Source organism: Oratosquilla oratoria, chromosome 9, assembly GCF_046742065.1.
Source record: "Oratosquilla oratoria isolate Oo_2021 chromosome 9, ASM4674206v1, whole genome shotgun sequence".
NCBI lineage: Eukaryota > Metazoa > Arthropoda > Malacostraca > Stomatopoda > Squillidae > Oratosquilla > Oratosquilla oratoria.
This window is the reverse complement of record NC_134785.1, coordinates 72901656-72915500: the sequence shown is the minus strand read 5'-3', so window position 1 is coordinate 72915500 and position 13845 is coordinate 72901656. Positions and strand designations below refer to the sequence as shown.

At 41.5% G+C, this 13845-nt stretch overlaps 2 protein-coding genes across 8 annotated transcripts in view; one reads left to right on the top strand and one right to left on the bottom strand.

The window, feature by feature from the left end:
* The window catches only part of LOC143028603 (uncharacterized), a 210081-nt gene that overhangs the window by 125875 nt on the left and 70361 nt on the right, over positions 1-13845 (bottom strand). The window lies entirely within an intron of this gene.
* Positions 1-13845, top strand: part of LOC143028600 (baculoviral IAP repeat-containing protein 2-like) — a 74176-nt gene that overhangs the window by 37244 nt on the left and 23087 nt on the right. For 4 of the 7 annotated variants that reach the window (XR_012966746.1, XM_076190937.1, XM_076190932.1 and 1 more), the window contains exon 1: positions 10551-10837. The exons of the other annotated variants lie outside the window; for them this stretch is intronic. The gene's annotated coding sequence lies outside the window, so the exon portion shown is untranslated. Of the gene's footprint in view, positions 1-10550; positions 10838-13845 lie in introns of those variants that run through there. 7 annotated transcript variants of the gene reach the window in all.

The window sequence follows — 13845 nt, the reverse complement described above, 5'->3', positions numbered from 1 at the left end:
CCGACAGGTGGATAGGCCGGTCCTGCAGTGGACCATGACGGTGGAACTAACAAGTCCAGGTCAACGTAACTGACCATGTTGTTTACATTAGCTCACCAGCCATATGTTCTCACCGGGTTGCATTGAGGTTCTTGTTTTTTTTGTTTCTTCCTGTTCCCAATTGTATTTACCTAAATGTGACATACAGGAAAGGAACTGCACTCGTAGGGTCCTGTCCTTTTTGTCATACCTTGATTTCAATTCGTTTAAGGTTTTAACTTAGGTTATACTATCATCTTTGTCATTCCAGGAGTTTATACAAATGTGTGTGTGTGTGTGTGTGTGTGTGTGTGTGTGTGTGTGTGTGTGTGTGTGTGTGTGTGTGTGTGTGTGTGTGTGTGTGTGTGTGTGTGTGTGTGTGTGTGTGTGTGTGTGTGCGTGTGTGTGTCTGTTCGTATGAGTGTATACTTAACCATACATCTGTTCCTGTTACCAAAACACGTAGCTCCTCAAACTATGTTATAGTAAATGAACCATTTGCTATAGATGATAAACATTAATCAAAATTCTAGTGAAACTATGTCCTATCATAAAAAGGAAATGTAATATTGAACTGATAGAAAATTCAGATATGAGTTGAATTTCACGGAATTTGTGTATCGTTGACATGAGTGATCAATTAAAATATATCAAATCATTGCGGATTGGATGATGGGTACTGTCGACAACAAACGTTGAGTTTCTCATGAAGAAAAAATAATTTCGCTATAATGTTGTTATTTTAGAACAGCGTTTCTCAACCTTTTTATCCTTGCGTAACCAATAAATTGCATGTTTCAAGGAACCCCTGCACAAAAAAAAAACATATACCATATCTTTCTCATTTTATTTTCATTGTAATAATAGGTTAGATAGGATGATGTCTATATTACATTAGTATAATAACCAAGAATATGTCGTGCGTGTTTAATTATATTACGTATATGAAATTAAATAAGAAATACAAAGTCATTAGCTTATCTCACTTGTTATCGCGTAACCCTTAAGGGACCTTTTGCGGACGCTAAGGGTTCCGGGGAACCCGGTTGAGAAACGCTGTTCTAGAATGTTCCTAGATCGTTATCCATTACATATATATAAATATATATATATATATATATATATATGTATATATATATATATTGATATATATGTATATGTATGTATGTGTGTGTGTGTGTAATAAAACCACTTGGAAAATAAAATGAAATGTGACCGAACGTTTTCGTCTTAAATAGACGAAAACGTTCGGTCACCTTTCATTTTATTTTCCAAGTGGTTTTGTTACACATTTTGTGAATCACGTGTTTTTTGTGATTTATTCGCATATATATACATATATATATATACATATATATATATATATATATATATATATATATATATATATATATATATATATACAGTATATATATATGGAAAAGGTGGTAGAAAAACGCGGGTTGGAGCGAGAACGCTATGTTCCTGACGTTTCGACTGCATATCTATAGTGCTCTTAGAAACTAAGGATGTAACGATGAATATGAAGAAGAGATGTCCAATATATTTAAAGTTTTCCGTAAACTTATGTATACAGCGGGTTTGCTATCCAAATTGAGAGAAAAAAACGGAAGAAATTAACGTAAGACCAAAAAGTGTCAGAGATTCAATAAAATATCTAGTGGCACCATTTGCGAAGGAGGCAAGAGCCTTGACCAACGCACTAGCTAAACCAGGCATCCCAAATAGCATACAACTCCGGGCGCAAAATAAAGGACGTCTTAATAAACAGACTAAAACAGCACACCAATAAGAATAGTGTGGTATGTGGTATACCATGCAGTGGATGTCCCGCAACGTACTACGATGAGACGTCACGGGGGTTGACAAAAAGAGACTAGCAGAACATAAGAGCGACCTGCGGCATCTCAGGACTCCAAATTTTCTGGTAGTGCAGCATGCGACATTCTGAGACGTTCAGCCGGATGAGCCGTAAGGAGAGTATATACTGTATATACTGTGCACATACGGTGTCTGTCACTCTGAAGAGGACTTGTAGTCGAAACGTCAGAAATGTAGTGTTCTCGCTCCAACCCTTTTCCACTCATTTGTCTTACCTTCATAACAATATATATATATTTATATATATATATATATAGATATATATATATATATATATATATAGATATATGTATACATATATATATATATATACGCACTACATCGTCGGGCATGTATGTGCGGGGCCGTCCGAAGGATTTTTGTAGGGGTTGGGCAAAATTAAAGATGTTCTACATATATGGTTAAAGGTTTCAAGACACACGCTTCAAATTGGCCGCATAGGCATATATTTACATTAGATTCATAAGTTTCGTCGATCATACACAAAGATTCTATAAGTTAAAATATTAAAGGGATTATACGTGACGATCGGCTAAGTTTCACACAATAGACTTCTAAGGGGGAGGCTAGTCCCCCCCCCCTTGCCATCCTCCCCACCGGACGCCCATGTATTCACCTTGGTCTTTGGATCACGTACTCAACTCGTGATCGACAGCTATTTCCCATCCGGAAGAGAGCTCAGAGCTCGTATTACCGATCTATGGGTAATGCTGTGACATTACACGCACTCACACACCCAACTCCCCTCCCACGAGAGTTGGAGTAACGACTCGAAGCGCAGTGTGTGTGTGTGTGTGTGTGTGTGTGTGTGTGTGTGTGTGTGTGTGTGTGTGTGTGTGTGTGTGTGTGTGTGTGTGTGTGCGTGTGTGTGCGTGCATGCACGTGTGTCTGTGCGTGCATGCACATGTATAAGTACGAACATGCACGTGTGTGTAAGCGTCAGGCATATATCACTTCTCCGATAAGAAGCATGGATATCCTGTATCTTGAACCGTCCTCACATCGAGGGGCGTGGTCCCAGAGGAGCTTAGGTTTTCACTAGGTTTGGAGAACAAACCAGCGGTCCGAGTTTTTGTGTTTTATCATGAGGATTAGAGTGACAGTACTGTTTCGTGGAAGGTCGCAGAATCTGAGCCAATGGTTGCCTTGGCCTATAAGCATTTGCTCTCCATCTGTTTCCACTCCCCAAGCCTTAAAGCAATGGTTCTTAACCTTTTCCAGTGTCCAGTGCCCATTCCAGTGCCCTTGATTATCTAAAAAAAAAAAAAAAAACTCGTACCCCATCCAATATAAACATAATAATGCAACCATATAAAAATATTAGCGATACAAACCTTCTGAGAAATGATTGGATATATCCCATTACTGAACAAAGGTTTTTTATTTCAAATTTGAAATGTCAATTAGTAGGATACAATGAATACACATTATGCTTTCTTATGTTAAATATACAGTACCATTGCCCTGGCCATCACGTCTCGTACCCTTAAGGATACCTCAGTAATGCTAGGTACCTCCCTCTAAGACCGTCCTTTTCATCTTGGGCTGTACATGATTGGCTAAGGACAAAATTCCAAAACAATCTTGGCCAACCAATAGCCAGAATCATTACACGCCTTGGACTGGCTTAGGCGAATACACCAGGTCTTTTCATACTACTGGATGGGGTCGCCTGTGTCATGTGATGTATTGATTCCTCTGATAAGGGTTTTCAGGCGATCCCTTTGTGTCAACACACCTTGCTCATGAAGAATTGTCACCCCCAGAACGCCCACGTGAAGAATCGTCACCCCATGAGATCCCACCTGAAGAACTGTCACCCCAGTACGCCGAATATCAACAATGGAATAATGATTAGGTTAGGTTGAATGAGGGTTATGCTTATCGTCGTCAACTTATACAACCGAAGAATCGTAAACCCAGGATAGCCCACATGAAGAATTGTCCCCTTGTCGAAGTCTGAGGTGACGATTCTCCATGGGATCCCATATTTATATCTCAGGTTACTGCCTTGGTAAGAACCACATATGAGTGGTACAATCGCATATGAGGATAGTTCCATCGTCTGCGAGGAATAGCGCATCACCGAAGCAGTGAGAAGCAGTTTCGCACAGCACGTGTTTCATTGACACGCTCAGTTTCATAACTGCAGTAATAAGTGTTCGGCGGTAATCCTTTGATAAGCACACGCGCGTGTGTGTAGTTCCCCACCATGGTCTTGAATCATGTGCTGGACTCTTGATCGACAACTATGACACACACACACACACACACACACACTGCGCTGCGAGTTGTTACTCCAACTCTCGTGGGCGAGGAGTTGGGTGTGTGTGTGCGTGTAAGATCACAGCAATACCTATTGATTTGTCATATATGAGCTCTGAGGTCTCTTTCGGGAGGGAAATAGCTGTCGATCACGAGTCCAACACGTGATCCAAGACCATGGTGAATCACACACACACGCTCGATGGCGCAGTGTTAGAATTCCCGGTCGCCACTGCGACTTTCCTGGTTCGAATCCCGCCCAGGGCTGAAATAATTTCATTATCGCTGCGCTGATTCGATACTCCAACTCTCGTGGGCGGGGAGTTGGGTGTGTATATGTGTGTGCGTGTAAGGTCACAGCACTACCCATAGACTGGTCATATAATTATGAGTTCTGAGCTCTCTTTCGGGAGGGAAATAGCTGTCGATCACGAGTCCAACACGTGATCCAAGACCATGGTGAATCACACACACACAGGATGAGCATTGCTCCATTCTTGTTTAGCACTATTAGGTAAACGCGCGCGGATGCCTCCTTGCCCAGCAGAGCAGGGTACCCGCATGCAGTGATGTGATAGTTTTCAGGACTGCGAGAACCGAACTCAAACCACTTGAGTTAGCAGGCGACCGTGGTACCATTACACCAGCACGCATGTGTGTGCGTGTGTGTGTGTGCGCGCGCGCGCTTGTGTTTATCAATTTGCACAACTTCCAAGTAAACATATTCGCACTAAACGTCCATACCCACTTACCGAACGTTCACTTCCACTTATGTAATGAGCGTTTACATATATAATCACGGCGGGAGCGAAAAGAAGAACATTTAGCACGAAAAGCATCGATCTGTCTGAAGAACCTTGTATCCTTTTCCAAGTCAATGTTTCGTTCATAGCTGCTACGAATGTGAAGGTATTTTTTCATTCACTGCCACCACCCCTCACCCCCCACCCCCGACTCGAAAAAATATGAGCTCAATTTTTATGACCTCAAATTATTGCCATTTGTCTTGGCTGTCCGTGCACATAGGGTTAAGGTGATCATTTCCGGGCTCAATCTCTGACATCTGCCGTTATCTGTCACTTGCCCGAGCACAGGTAGCAGGGAAAGACCTTCTTGCACAAGCTCCACTCAATGCCTCTTGCTACATGATTATCCATCATTTTTATTTTATTCGTGCAGTGCTTCATTCATTCAATCTTCGGAAAGCGACAAAGACGAACATTGCTTATCATCACCTGATATAATTTTCTTCCTCATAAAAATTCAGAGATAAAGATTTTCTTCGTCATCCAACAATCAGTTCGTGGCTGGTGATAGTCGCTGGATCAGTGGCGGCGCCAGGGGAGGGCTTGGAAAGTGGCCAGCCCCCCCATTAGCCACCCCAACTGAAATGAGCAAATTGAAAATTTAAAACACTCATTGAAATAATTTTTATTAGGTGGAATTTTTAATTGCCATGGCTAAAGATTTGTCAGCCATCAGTGCTAGCCCAACCATTAACCCCCTCCCCTTCTGAAATGAGGATAATATATGTGTATTATCATATTACTATTAGCCCCCCGAAAGATTTGCTCAGCCCCCCCTTAGCCTCCCCAACTAAAAATTCCTGGCGCCGCCGCTGCGCTGGATCCATCGATTCCAAACGTCTCGATTAACTCGTTGCTTTTGTCCACACCAGACATGACGTAGACACACTACGAAATACGAATTAGTCGTTTTTCTTTACGATAGAAGAAATAGGCATTGGTTTATTAAATAGTAATTTTTCAAGGATGGGCTATGGCGGTAGCGAGAATAGAATTAAGTGTAACTAATCGTTTCTCTCACTCTTTTCGTTGAATTTTATTTCATTTCGTAGGTAAAGGTGGGACTTCGTCAGGGATGTGTTATGTCGCCCTGGCTGTTCAACTTATACATGGATGGGGGTAGTGCGAGAGGTAAATGTAAGGGTGGTGGGTCAGGGATTGGAGATGGTTAAAGAAAATGGAGAAAAGTGGGAGGTGAGCCAGCTGTTGTTTGCGGACGACACTGCGCTTGTAGCAGGATCAGAGGAGGGATTAAGAAAGTTAGTGACAGGGTTTGGGAGAGTGTGTGAAAGAAGAAAGTTGAAGATAAATGTGGGTAAAAGTAAGGTGATGAGATGCACAAGGGGTGAAAGTGGCAGCAGACTGGAAGTGAGCATTAAGGGAGAGCGACTGGAGGAAATGGATAATTTTAGATACTTGTGTGCGTATGTGGCAGGAAAGGGAGAAGTGGAGGTGGAGGTAGAATGTAGATTGAGAGAAGCGAGTAAGTGCCTTGGTTGATTATAAAGTGTAATGAGAAATAGACATTTGGGAATGGATGCTAAGAGGAGATTGTATGAAGGAGTGATTGTGCCAACAGCACTGTATGGGGCAGAAACATGGAACATAAGAGAGGAAGAGAGAAGGAGTTTGTGTTTGCGATGAGGTGTCTGAGAAGTATGATAGGAGTTACTAGGCTGGATAGAGTGAGAAATGAGGAGGAGAACGAGGGTGGTAAGAGAGTTGGGAGATAGGGTTGATGAAAGAGTATTGGGATGGTTATGGACACATGGAAAGAATCAGTGAAGAAAGACTAGTAAAAGAGTTACGGAAGGCAGATGTGGAGGGAGTGAACATGAAGGGGCGACCTAGGATGAGATGGATGGATGGGGTGAAAGGGGCTTTGGGAAAGAGGGGAAAGTCTGTTGAGGAAGGACGGGAGAGGACAGAAGACGGGGTGAATGGAAAATAGTTGTATATGGATGATGTGATGCATGAGGTGGAATGGATTGGGGGATGGGGGGGTGAGGTAGTATGTATGAGAAAAAATTGACGCAGCCCGAAAGGATTTCTCCGCGTCTTCTCCTTTTCTGCATAAGGGGACGGAGAGGGGCGTCGCCGATTTAATGAAGCGGCCTTGCTGTGGATGTGCTGTGTCTTGAGTCACTGCTTCTGACCCATCATCCAGGAGGTGCCAAGATAAGAGGGAGGGGAGTGGAATGTAGTAGGGATGGAATGGGTGGGAATGGTTTTTATTAGTGGTGGGCAGCTACCGGTAAAGTTACCGGTTTTATCGATAACAACCTTAACGGTAGCTTACCGGCAAAAAAATCTGCTACCGTTAAGGCTCCGTTAACCGATAACTCGATAAACTATACCATAACACTTAGAGGGCGGTAGGCACGTCTCGGCTTGGTGGTACCGAGTGACGGTACCGACGGGCCCAGTGTCCCGCTAATTTTACCGGTTAAACTTTTACCATTAACTACAAAGTAATGTCGTAACACATTAGTAAATTTCAACAAAAACCCACTGTGTTGGATAAGAAGAAATGAAATAAATAGATTCCATATATTTCGATCACGGACTGTGATCCTCTTCAGTGGAATACAGAGTAGAGGAGCAAAAGGCATGTCTTATAAACAGTAAAAGAAGAAACATGGATAGGACTCAGGTAGCGTCTAATGCTTTGCGGGGCAGGTCACCCGCCTTCACCAGAGATGGTAGTAATTTGTGGACTGCCCAGGTGGTAATGCAGTCAGGTGACCATTGTCCATGAGATATATTGAAATTTGGAAATTTGTTAATCAAGGATGATTCTATTATTTTCCTTTTAAAACTGCACTTTGAACTGAATATAATTTTTGCTTCATTCCAATCTATACGGTGGCCTTCCTTGTCTACGTGTTGGAAGACAGCGGAAGTAAGTATGTACCGATAAGGTCTCGGTAATTTTTTACCATTAAAACCGTTTTTCGGCACTTTTCTTATTTTTTCAATAGAATTAATGTTATATCTGTGATCAGCATACGAAACTATATTAATTGTGAAAGTTTCATCGAAAAATTCCGCGTGTCGCCAAACGAAGACCCATATATGTATTATATATATATATATATATATATATATATATATATATGTATATATATGTATATATATATATATATATATATATATCTTTATGCTTAAGTGATGAAAATGCCAATATGCTTCTGTTTCTAAATAAGAATGTGAACTAATTTGTATGAAAAAATAATTGAGGAAATAAATATAAAAAAAACATGCTGACAATGAAATTAATATATTCTTGAATATTCACCTTGGTCTTTGGATCACGTGCTGGGCTAATTTGTATGAAATAAGTATTAAAACATGGGAGCATAAAAACAGTTTTTAGGAAAACATTTATTACAAATTAGTCAGGTTATGTTAGGTTAGTTTTTAGGAAAAATTTATTACAAATTAGTCAAAGCTCATTATATGTGTATGTGTGTGTGTGTATTAACAAAACTCCCACTCCCACATGCACCCTCCAAACATGAACCCATGCATGCAGACAGACGCGGACAAAAGTTTATACACCACACCCACCCTCAGACACCCTCCATTCACTCACTCGCGCGGTAGATAGCATACTATAGTAGCACCAATTAAAGTATGACTTTTTCCCTTTACAATGACATAATGATAAAAATATGTAAATCAGAACCAGAGATATAGCTTATTAAATGACCAAAACATTGATTTTTCGAACTCAGCTCGAACTTGGGACGCCACTTCTACCTCACGAGTCTTTTTACCGGTAAACTGCCGGTAATTTCGGTAACGGTATTGTTGTTCACCGGTAATTCCGGTATTGAAATTAGCGGTATTTGCCCAGCACTAGTTTTTATGCCTTTGTTTTTTGGCTACCTCCCTTGTAAGGGGGAGAAAGCCTTTGGCATATGTATGCATTATTATAAGCTGCTCGAATAATGTTCGCCTGCAGCAACTGGTTTCATTTCATTCTTCACAAACCAAGGAGAACCTCCGTTTCTTTGGTTGTAGATATGACTGAATGCATCAAACAGACTTGTATCCACCCACAACGCGTGTGGGAAGGCGACAAAAGTCAATTAGACTGCTTTGAAGTCGGGGTTACGAGTCACGACCGTTATATCGCTTTGTTTTGAACCGACTCCATAAAGGTTCACGCTCTGTTTGTTTGTTCGATCACGTTTGGTCGGCGGCGTTTTCTTTTGAACTGTATGAATGAGGATCATACTTCTTTCTTTCTTTTTCTACTCTTTTAACCAGTTGCAGGTAATGAATGGCATATGTCTTTTTCAAGTAAAGCTTTGATTCAATCACGGATTCATATAGCGTAGGTGTTTCTGGGTCACTGTTGTGCGTGAGCATTCAAACGCCCCTTGTCAACACATTGACCCCTGTAGCTGTTGTTCCGACCAAATGTAAATAAACGAACGGAAATAAAAACGGTTCGATATAGTTGAATGGTAAACTGAAGTCCAGCAGAACAAGAAAATTAAAATCACTATATTTTTAGCCAAAGGATTTTTAATGGGTGTCACTGTGTGTGTGTGGTTTTTTTCTGTTGAGGGATGCCTATGTCCACATATATTTTTAACTCGACCTTTGAGTGGGCAAGAAGAAAACCACGGGTTGATTTTGGTTATTGCCAGATGTTATTCATCTGTTTGGAAGTTCTATCTGATAAGAGGATTGCTCTTATCTAGCCGTACCAAGTCACTGACGTTTCTGCTAGATTTTTTTCAAACAATTATATTCAGGACAAGGTGAAACTTATCCCGATTTTCTCTTCAATTAATTTCATTAATGTCGGCTGGCCTCCTCCCCGCCACTCGTGTATGACGGAAAATTTGTTTTACCGCCAATAGGTGTCTCGCCTATGACCACAATAAAGTTCCTTCAACTGATATTAGCCCTGGGCGGGATTCGAACTCGGATCGCTGGAAAGCGGTCGTGAAGGGCAAGATCTAAGAATATAAGGTCTAACCACTTCCGACCGAATTTCGAGGGAGTTGGCGCAGCGGGCCCGTGAACGTCACCTGGCTGTTCAAAGTGGGGTTAGCGGGTCCTATAGCTGTCAGTTGAAGCTGGTCCGTCGTTCGAAAATGACGTCGCCTTCGCTCGCACTGCTCCATGCAATTAGTTATATTCTGACAAATATTATATAAAATATATATATAAATATATATAAAATATTATAGTTCCTGTCTATATATATGAATATATATGATATATAATATATATATATATATAATATATAAAATATTATAGTTCCTGTCTTCCTTGGCGTTTCACAGTTTTCTTCAGTGTATCACAAAGAGAAAATGGACTCAGCCAAATGACGTCAGAAGCTGCGCAGAAGAATGTAAACGGTTTGACTTGTATATTTAGACCTTGGTGAAGGGTACCATAGCGCCATGGAGCCGTGTATTTGTGGGTGTGTGTATGTGCGATTGGACATTGGTGTAGTCACTAGTACACGAGTCGCCAGAAAATTAAAAACCTTTATCACCAACTCCTTATCACCCCCAGATTATTGGGGAGGTAAGATAAGCAATATCCTGTACTGTGTGCACACTTGTCTTCGAGCTTCCATAGCATTCACACATACACACAGACATGCTACACCACGCACACATACACATAACATACCCGAAAATCCTCCCTACGTAGAAGCTAACGAAGTGTGATTATACTCAAAGAAACGTAACGACCCTACCATTTCTGATCTTTGACATCGAGGGGCCTGTGCTCGGCGAAGCAAAGCCCTTTTGTGGTCTCCTGAAGGCTGTCACTGAAAGAGGATCTTTGATCTTGCACGTAGAAGACGCGCCGTCGACTTTTTCGTTGATCGAAGGGTAGGAATAAAATGCAATTTTTGTATATCGATCTATGATCTTGATAAAAGGTCCTGCATAGGAGTACGTGGGTGGAGTGTAGGTGTTCTCAGTGGAACTCCACTTATGGAGTCTCAGTAATGAAGGAATTTCGGAAATGGAATGTAGGCGTACAGTGGGAGTGTGCACAGTCATTATTACTCCGCCAGAACGGCTGGCTTGCTTCCCGTACACAGCCTATGTAGTCTTTCATATCTTTCAAACATGTGTGATTATTTGTCTTCAAAATGATTAGAAATTAACATTTTTCTTTATAAATATATATTTTCCAAAAATTTAATATGGTGATTTCGCCATTCATAGGTATCTTGACGGTTATAATATGAAGGTAAGAGGGGCTGGTCTGGCTGCGACTGAACGCAGACTACGTCTTTATTTATTGGATGCAACGGAATCCAAACAAAATAGATGAGATGGATAATGTGCAAAGACAAGATTCTTGCCTTTTTTTTTCAAAATGCTCGCCCACTGCCTCATATTGGATGATTCAGAAGTGGGAAATATTTGTTATCTAATGCTGCCATGCGGCAAAGTAGAGACACCCAGAAAAAAATCCCAGCTACGCCTGTGGAATTATTGAATTAAGGTAAATTTTAAACAGGGAACGGCAAGCGAGGAGAGGAAGAGAAATGTGCATTCTTTAGTAAATTAAATCGCGAAGTACAAATCAGAAAATATGTAAACATGGCAACCCTGGCCTTCTACGTGTCGCCTGTACAGATCTCGCCGTCGACGCCATTATCAAATTCTGTGGGTGGACTGTGCAAGTTAGGTATAGCATACACCATTCGTGTGAGATGACAGGAATACATTAATAATACGTACTTTCCTAATTATTATTTTTAGTTTGTCTTGCTATGGATCCAAGGTCTTTTTTAACTTGTTCTTCGGTTGTAAATATTATTTTTTTGTTCCGTTAACTTCCTCGGGTGTTCATCAAACCGTAACTGAGAGGGCAGAGTTGCCAGTCAATCTTTAAATCTTCACATCTGCCTTTCTATTAGGAACCTTCTTAGGAATGTTACAATGGTAGCCTTCTACTCTGTTATTCTTTCCATACATGAAAGTGACCTTGAAAATTACCCATCTTGTTTGCAAGCTTGGTCCTTGTCAAACCTGTTTTACAAGATTCTTTCTCTTTCATTCCCCACAGCGCAGTTGCGATATATATATATATATATATATATATATATATTTATATATATATATATATATATATATATATATATATATATATATATATATATATATACATTGTGTGTGCGTGTGCACGTGTTTATGTGTGTGTGTACGTGTACATATATGTATGTATGTATGTATATATATATATATATATATATATATATATATATATATATATACATTGTGTGTGCGTGTGCACGTGTTTATGTGTGTGTGTACGTGTACATATATGTATGTATGTATGTATATATATATATATATATATATATATATGTATATGTATATATATATATATATATATATATATATATATATATATATATAATATAGTTAGGTAGTCGGCCTGGCCCCACTTTGGTCGCCAAATGTTAGGCTGGCTGGAAAGCAGACTGATGGAGATTTTTTTTTCCGAGTTCGGCGCCTTGGTAATGGCTCACTCCAAGTGCGAGAAAGGGCGGGGGTGGGACGGCGTGTCTCAAGGCAGTCTTCTTGCGGGGGAAGGGGAGGAGGAGACTGCGACGGAGGCAGCGAGCTAGGCTCGCAGCGTGATGCTCCAAGGCGATCTGCATCTTTGGGTCAGGTCATGGGTTGTCCTCTTAATTGGCGCGAGGTCAAAGTCGATGCCCGGGAAGTCCGACGAAAAACGTACTCAAGACGTTGATCTAGCCTAGATAGAATATATGGTACTGCATGTGCGTTTCCTCAAAGAGTAACTTATGCGCCTCACATGGCAGAGCGGTGCGCAGGTTGTTCGACATGATCCGTTCTTTGACCGGTGACCTAGTAGATGAGGACGAGTACTGCACGAGCGTTTCTTCACAGAGGATACTTTTATTGACCTGTTGCAGCCGGCTGAGCGCAAGTGTGCCCCCATGGAACCTCTTTCGGGTCGGTAAGGTCGTGGGATGGGCCAGGACTTGAGGTGAGGAAAGGAGGAAGAGAGGTGAGGACAACTTCCCCAACACACACACACATACACACCACACACACACACACACACACACACACACACATATATATATATATATATATATATATATATATATATATATATATATATCAGACAATCTCTTTGACAGTGGCGCACGGGATTCGAACCCGCTGCATCTGGACCCAAACTTCCAAGACACCCGCCTTACACCGCTCGACCACTGACGGTATAAAACCATGAGAACTCATAGTCAATCTGACTGTCGAGATTGGGGAGGGCGCTCACTGCACCACATTAACCGCCATTTCACCCCCATGGGCAACCGCACCCGTGGGAGGGGTAAGGACCGGAACGAATCCCTTTCACGCTTATCGCCAACATAACTATATGAGAAATTCGCTAGTGAACAGCGACATCAATCAGACAATCTCCTTGACAGTGGCGCACGGGATTCGAACCCGATACATCTGGACCCAAACTTCCAAGACACCCGCTTTACACCGCTCGACCACTGACGGTATAAAACCATGAGAACTCATAGTCAATCTGACTATCGAGATTGGGGAGGGCGCTCAATGGTGGTTAATGGGGTGCAGTGAGCGCCCTCCCCAATCTCGATAGTCAGATTGACTATGAGTTCTCATGGTTTTATACCGTCAGTGGTCGAGCGGTGTAAAGCGGGTGTCTTGGAAGTTTGGGTCCAGATGTATCGGGTTCGAATCCCGTGCGCCACTGTCAAGGAGATTGTCTGATTGATGTCGCTGTTCACTAGCGAATTTCTCATATAGTTATGTTGGCGATAAGCGTGAAAGGGATTCGTTCCGGTCCTTACCCCTCCCACGGGTGCGGTTGGCCA